The 7,316-nt window shown below is 35.5% G+C and overlaps 1 long non-coding RNA gene across 1 annotated transcript; it reads right to left on the bottom strand.

The window, feature by feature from the left end:
- Nucleotides 1-5,483: 5,483 nt before the first annotated feature.
- On the bottom strand, nucleotides 5,484-7,316 carry LOC131607064 (uncharacterized). The gene is made up of 3 exons (XR_009285189.1): nucleotides 6,867-7,316; nucleotides 5,834-5,907; nucleotides 5,484-5,747 (listed from the first exon to the last, which is right to left on the bottom strand). It is a non-coding gene; the product is annotated as an uncharacterized LOC131607064 (long non-coding RNA).

Here is a 7,316-nt window from a genome sequence, read left to right as displayed (position 1 = left end):
TCGGGCATAGACTTATCTCGCCAGTCATCTGAGTAGGCCAATGTCGAGTTTTGGATGTACAACCGAGTCCTGTAACATCCCGATTTTTCTATTTTATTTATTTAAATAGTTATTTTATTATTTAATTATTATTTGATGTGATAATTATTTAATTATGTGTTAATATGATAATTGGGCTATTTGAGTTATTGGTAGAATAATGAGTTATTTAGCTATTGGGCCTAACTATTAGATGTAATAGTAATAATGAGGTGAGAGAGAGAGAGACTAGGCCCATTAGTGAAATAAGATAGTAAGAATGAGAATTAGGGTATTCTCATAACATCTCATTTGGTGAAAGAAGGAAGAGAAAGCTCAAGATAAGAGGAAGAAAGAGGGGAAAAGAGAAAATAGAAGAGAAAGAGGAAGATTGAACCTAAGGTAAGAGGGAGAACCTTTATTATTATGGGTATATATGTATGCAATGGGTAGTTGTATGCTTAGGGTTCCTCATCTCTCTATTATGAGTTGTATTTGATAACCCATGATAGGATACCCTTTAACTGTGATTATTGGCTGTTTGGATGGATTTTGTGTAGTGGGTACGAGTTAGGGATGTTGGGGATATATGAAAAGTGATTTGTGTCAAAAATGATGAAAAACTGCTTCTGTTCAGTAAGCAATCTATTGGCATTAGAGTGCAATCGATTGCACTGTTAAAAATTAGCGACAAACTGCTTCTGTACAGGCTGCAATTGATTGTTATCTAGGTGCAATCAATTGCACAGTGCCGAAACAACATTTTTTTAAAACTTAGAAAATTCATATCTTTTGAACCGTAAGTCCGTTTTGAGCGTCGTTCGAAGCGTTGGAAAGCTAGTGCAATAACCTTGTTGATAAAAATAGATTTGTTGGAATTATATGATTTAATAAAGATGTGATTGAGAGAAATGACATGTATTTATGTATGTGTATGTCATGAATTAATGTTATTTGAGAATAACATATATTGGTATTGTGTACCATGTGGTAATTGTGATATATGGTATTGATGAATGCTAATTGTTATGCATTGTTGTGATTATTATATGATGAATGTATGTTGTACAATTGGTGGATAATTCAATATGTTGAATTATGGTAATATGCTCGAAGGTTAAGATTATATGGATAATTCTTAATTACATATGTTTTGGTAATTGTATGTATACATGATGCTTAAATTTATCAAATGTATATGTTGTTTTTGGTGATTGTTGAGAATGACATTGATTTTCTTGTATGCAATATGTCATTTGTGATTGATAAATGCTATGTGAATGCTATTGATGATGTATGCATGTTGTGCAACGTTTTGGTGGATAATTCGAATTGTGCGAATTATTGTGATATGCTTGGATAATTAACGTTGTGTGATATTCTTAATTGCATATATTGTGAGTCTTGTTGCACATGCATTCATGGAGATATGATACTCCGGTTGTCTTTGATCCTTGTGTGGAAATAGAGGCGTGGCTTTGTTCCTTTGTGGATCGGAAGCGGTGAACTATATGTTCATATTGGTTGGCTTTGATCCTTGCATGGAAATAGAAGCGTGGCTTTGTTCCTTTGTGGATTCGAAAGTGGTGGATTATATATTCATATTTAAGGGCTTTGATCTTGTCCGAATCGGAAGCGTGGCTCTGGTTCTTGAATATGGAATCGGGAGCGGTGAGCTTGATGTTCACATGGTACCACATGCATGAGTCACATTAGTTGCATTGGAGTCACATTAATTTCTATGTGATGTTTGAATTTATGTGTGCTTATGTAATATTTGGTAATTGTTATTTGGTAGAAAATTAACAATGATTGTGTTATGTGCGGCAATTGTTGAACTCATTAAATTTTGAAGTGTGATGAATTTGTTGGATTGTAGTGTACTATATTCATTGTACATATTATATGTATTCATTATGATGTGAATTCTCACCCTTCTGTTTGAATGATGTTCAATGAGACATCGTGCAGGTTCTGACGAGTAGTGTGCTTACACGAGGATTTAGCCATGGAGCTTATCGGTTATTTATTGTTTTATTAGGTATTGAGTCATTGCTCTGGTCATGTAACTCGGGGGGGGGGATATTTGAACTCATGTTTTGTTACTATGAGATATTGGTATATTCTCTTATTTGAACTTGTATTTGGAAATATATTATGTTAAGTGGCATTGGTGCCTATGTTTGAATTCATATGACACATTTATGGTATGATAATGTTATTATGTTGGTAGATGATTATAGTATGGGATATAATCATTGAAATTGTTTTGAGAAATTATAATTCCGTTGCGATATGCATACTTGAGAAATCATGAAGTTTGATACGTGTTATAATTTGATCATGTGCATGTTAATTGTATGTTTATGTTTGGTTTTCAATTGTGTTGAAAACGACATGTGGCAACCTTTATTGTATGCATTATATTTACTCTGTGAATATATATAATATTTGAGGTTTAGAAAAGGGGTGTTACAAGTCCAGCCTCTGCTTAGCCCATTCCGACCAAGTCCTAACTAAGTATTCGGACCTGGTCTCTAGAGATGATCTCCTATAATGACCCGTATTTCCTTCTTTATTCGATTTCATTCCTCGGCTTTGAGAAAAATATCTAGGATGTGTACAAGCCCCCCAAGTACGATGTCCTCAACGGGAATGAAGTGTTCGGATAAAAGAAACCTGGTGTTTTTTATCCCGAGTCCATGTGTGAACTCAGATCACCCAAGACATGTCTTAGCCAGTTTGTTCCACAACATGTTTTTAGTCGACTAGGTTTTTAACCTTTGACATCTTGATGTTGGATCTATTTTGGGGGAACTTTGTGTTGGGTCATTTTATCCGAGTGTAAAGTTGAATTTTTATTCAAAACTCCTCTCTCGTGGAGTTGAGGTCGACCATCGTTTGGCAAGCCCTAAGTCATTAAGACTTAGGTCTGGATAACTCGGCATTCAACCTAGCCCCGAGCCTTTATGGTTAGTTTGTCATTGTGCTTGTTGCCGAGGAGTATCAACCCGAATACATTTAAAGGACTCGATCTTGTAAGTGATGTCCAATATGGTCCTACGACCCTTATACGAGGAGTGTCAAAATATTGTAACTCGTTTATGGGGAGTATCAATTATGCCTGAGGCTTCAAGTGCGCTTGGACTTCGCTTAGGCCAGAGGTTTTATTAACATTACCCGGCCGAAGCTGTTTAACGCCAAAGGCTTCAAGTGCGCTTGGACTTCAAGTTTTGGTTCAGAGCCCCTAGAAAGGTTGACCGAGTAGGTTCAGAGTCTTTATCGAGGTTGACGTAAATTTGGTTCAAAACCCCTAGCAAGGTTGATCGAGTAGGTTCAAAGCCTTTGTCAAGGCTGACCAACGTTTAGAGCCTCTATCAAGGTTGTCCGAGTAGGTTCAGAGCCTTTATCGAGGTTGACATAAATTTGGTTCAGAGCCCCTAGCAAGGTTGATTGAGTAGGTTCAGAGCCTTTATTGAGGATGACCAACGTTTATAGCCTCTATCAAGGTTGATCGAGTAGGTTCAGAGCCTTTATCGAGGTTAACGTAAATTTGGTTCAGAGCCCCTAGCAAGGTTGACTGAGTAGGTTCATAGCCTTTATCGAGGTTGACCGATGTTCAGATCCCCTAGCAAGGTTGACCGAGTAGGTTTAGAGCCTTTATCGAGGTTGACGTAAATTGGGTTCAGAGCCTCTAGAAAGGTTGACCGAGTTGGTTCAGAGCCTTTAACGAGGTTGACCGAGTACGGTAGTCATTCTTCTGGCCAAAGCCGATTACTGATCCTTTTACATAATCTTTGAATCCTACCTAACTCTGAGACTTAACAAGAGTTGGGTGTATCCCATCCATGCAGGGGAAAAGGACGACACCCTTTTCTCCTTTTAATAAATCTAAATGAGCTATTTTACAAACGACAGAGACAATAGCTCGCTTGCTACAACAATACTAATTAGTTAAGGTTAAAATTTGCATCTTCCAGCCTCCTGCTTTTGTCAGAGATCACGCTTTCGTTGAGCTGTCGACATTTGACAAACTAGAAGGAAGTCAACCTCCACAAGATTTACTCCTTAACAAAGTATCCGTCGGGTGATTAAAACTCTGTCATATGATTCATAGCTCTTTCCGAAGATAATGAATTCCAACAAACCATTTAGTGATGATCTCATTATTCTTATCAATAAAAAATGGTTAAATATACTTAATAAATACTTGTAACTGCTTTATGATTTTTTACTATTCAAGTACTGTAACTGAATGTGGGACCGGTACCTGACTGTCAGGCGATCCGGGCCATATCTTGGTTTGGTCATAAACTTATCTCGCCAGCCAATCGAGTAGGCCAATGTCGGGTTTTGGATGTACAATCGAGTCCAGCCTCTGCTTAGCCCATTTCGGCTAAGCCCTAACTGAGTAGTCAGACCCGGTCTCTAGGGATGATCTCCTATATTGACATGTATTTCCTTCTTTATCCGAATTTGTTCCCAGGCTTTGACAAAAATATACGAGATGTGAACAGGTGGTGAATCATTTTTTATATGTAATGTTGGATTCATATTATCAACGATGTAAACATGATACATTTTAATGTATATTCAACATTAATTGTACAAATATTAATTGTTCGATTTTTCTAAACTTTTGTTCTTCAAATTATTTGAATAACAGGTTTTGTATGAATAGTGAAAGGTTAATCCAAATCTGTATTTACGGACTCACCCCATTTTATTAAAAAAATACTAATTCGAAAATGTATTTCCTTTGAAACCCTTTTATACATGACTTACTAAACCAAACAGGGTTAATATATATATATATATATATATATATATATATATATATATATATATATATATATATATATATATATATATATATATATATGGGTGCCCCTCATGTTATTAGTAAAATGAAACACAAAATGTCTCAATATTTGTATCCCGTTTTTATCTACTTCAACGGCGAGATGACCTCTCTTGAATTTAGGTTCAAAGAGATCACTCGTCTTGTCCATATAAAATTCATACTAGAGAATTTATGCATATATATATATATATATATATATATATATATATATATATATATATATATATATATCATATGAGAATACATTTCTTATAAATCTCAGTCATTCAACTAAAATAGATTAATGACTATTGTTGATATCAGAATTTAATTAATCAATTCTATTTCCAAGACAGAAGTTGAAACACACATCCAACTGTTACGCTTTACGTGTAGTTCCCACTAGGGCTGGACATCGGTCGGTTTGGATTGGATTCGGGCCCAATATGCCAAACCATTTGAAACCATGGATTCATTTCCTAGGCCCAATTCCGACTGAATTTTATATCGGTTTGATCGGATTCGGTTTAATCGGTTAAAATGGATCGGTTTGTCGGTTAATTGATCTTAATTATCATAAAAAAATTCAGCTACATTTTAATATTTAAAAATAAAGCAATACTAAATAAAAAAGTTGGGCATTCAAATATAACAAACAACCCAATAGTATATAATTGTATCTGCAACATCATGTAGATCACAACACAGTCTATCAATATATTATAGTTATCCAAATTTCAAATTTCAAATATTTTACAAATAAACTCATCAATGAACACCCTGTTTGAGTTGATCAAATGCATGCAGCGAGTCATGAAACAAATCATTGATACTCAAATTACTCTGGTGGAGATCTTCCAACCACATTCCATGTAGCAAAAAAATGCTGCTAAAGAGAAAAAGAAAACCATTCATGAAAACCTTAACACACAAGAAGAACAAGATTTTATAAAAATCAAAGAAACAACATACCTATAGTTATGTTCCAATCCAAATAAGCTACTTCTCATATAAGCTACTTCTCCTTATGTATCATAATCCACCTCCTAAACAAGAAATTATGTTTCAATGAGTTATATCATACCATATATGCAATAAAACATGCAAACAGGGAGGAAAAAATATTAATAATTCAGAATTCAATGTAAATAAATAAAATAAATTCATCAAGGAACATCAATACAACATCAATACAGCAGCAGTAACACATCAATACAACAGCAGAAAAACACCCCTACAGCAGCAAAAATATAGCAATGGTGCAGTAGAAAAACAGCAATACAACATCAGCAGCAAAACATCAGTACAGCAGCAGCAAAACAACAATACAGCAGCAGAAAAAACAGCAATACAGCAGCAGAAAAAACAGCAATACAGCAGCAATAATACATCAATACAGCAGCAGAAAAAACAGCAATACAGCAGCAGAAAAAACAGCAATACAGCAGGAACAAAGCTATTATAAACATGCTATTCTATAAAAGACATTTAATTACCATATTTGTTACTAAAAAACATCATTACAAAACATTCAATTCATCAAGTCCACCAACAACTTGTTTGCAAGGATTCATCTTCCAATAGGAAACAACAAAAGAATCAAACTCATGTGTCTAGAAGTTGAATTTTCCAAAAGAATAAGTAATATTTCACTTCACTGATACAAACCTCTGCTAATCATATTCGCATCAAGCATATACAAATCTCTGCTAATCAATTTCACTTCAAACATATAATAAGATGATGTTAAAATCAAACAAATATTTACAAGAAGACATATAAGATCAAGTTAAACTTAAAATCACATCAAAATTGATTTGAAGATGATCAAGTTAAACCTAAGATTCGCATAAGACAGGTTCGGATTCAGACTTAAAACAACACAAAAATCATTTTACTTGAAAATGTTAAGGTAGAAATCCTTGATTTTTCCCAAGCAGAGACAGAGAGAAAGATAGAAAGAGAGAAAGAGAGAGAAGGAGAAAGAGAATAAAGAAGTGCTTACATCGGTGGTGGTTCGTGGCTTGGTGGCGTGGTGGTGGTTCGTGGCTTGGTGGCGTGGTGGTGCTCGTGGATAACGAAGCAGCGACGGCGGTTGAAGAAGAAGATAAAACCCTAGCGGAAAGGTACTGAAGAGAAACAAATTTGGAGGATTGATGAGAACTGATGAAACCCTAGTTGACTAAGTGAAAAAATCCATGGACCCATTAATCTGTCAAGTCCTATTAACTATCTCATCTATACTCCCTTCCTCAGCCGGTCGGGTGTGGATATCCATGGACTCAAAAACAGCATCCGAAACCGACCGACATAATCCATATGAACCCATTTTTTCCCAACCCGGTAACCCGAAGACCCGCCTAACCCGACCCACATGTCCATGGGTCCCTTGGGTAGGTCGGTTTGGACTGGATTGAAAAAATCTGTCCACCCCTAGTTCCCACTATTCAACTTT

This window comes from Vicia villosa, linkage group LG5, assembly GCF_029867415.1.
Source record: "Vicia villosa cultivar HV-30 ecotype Madison, WI linkage group LG5, Vvil1.0, whole genome shotgun sequence".
NCBI lineage: Eukaryota > Viridiplantae > Streptophyta > Magnoliopsida > Fabales > Fabaceae > Vicia > Vicia villosa.
Note: the sequence above shows the minus strand (reverse complement) of the source record. Positions and strands in the feature narration are given on the sequence as shown.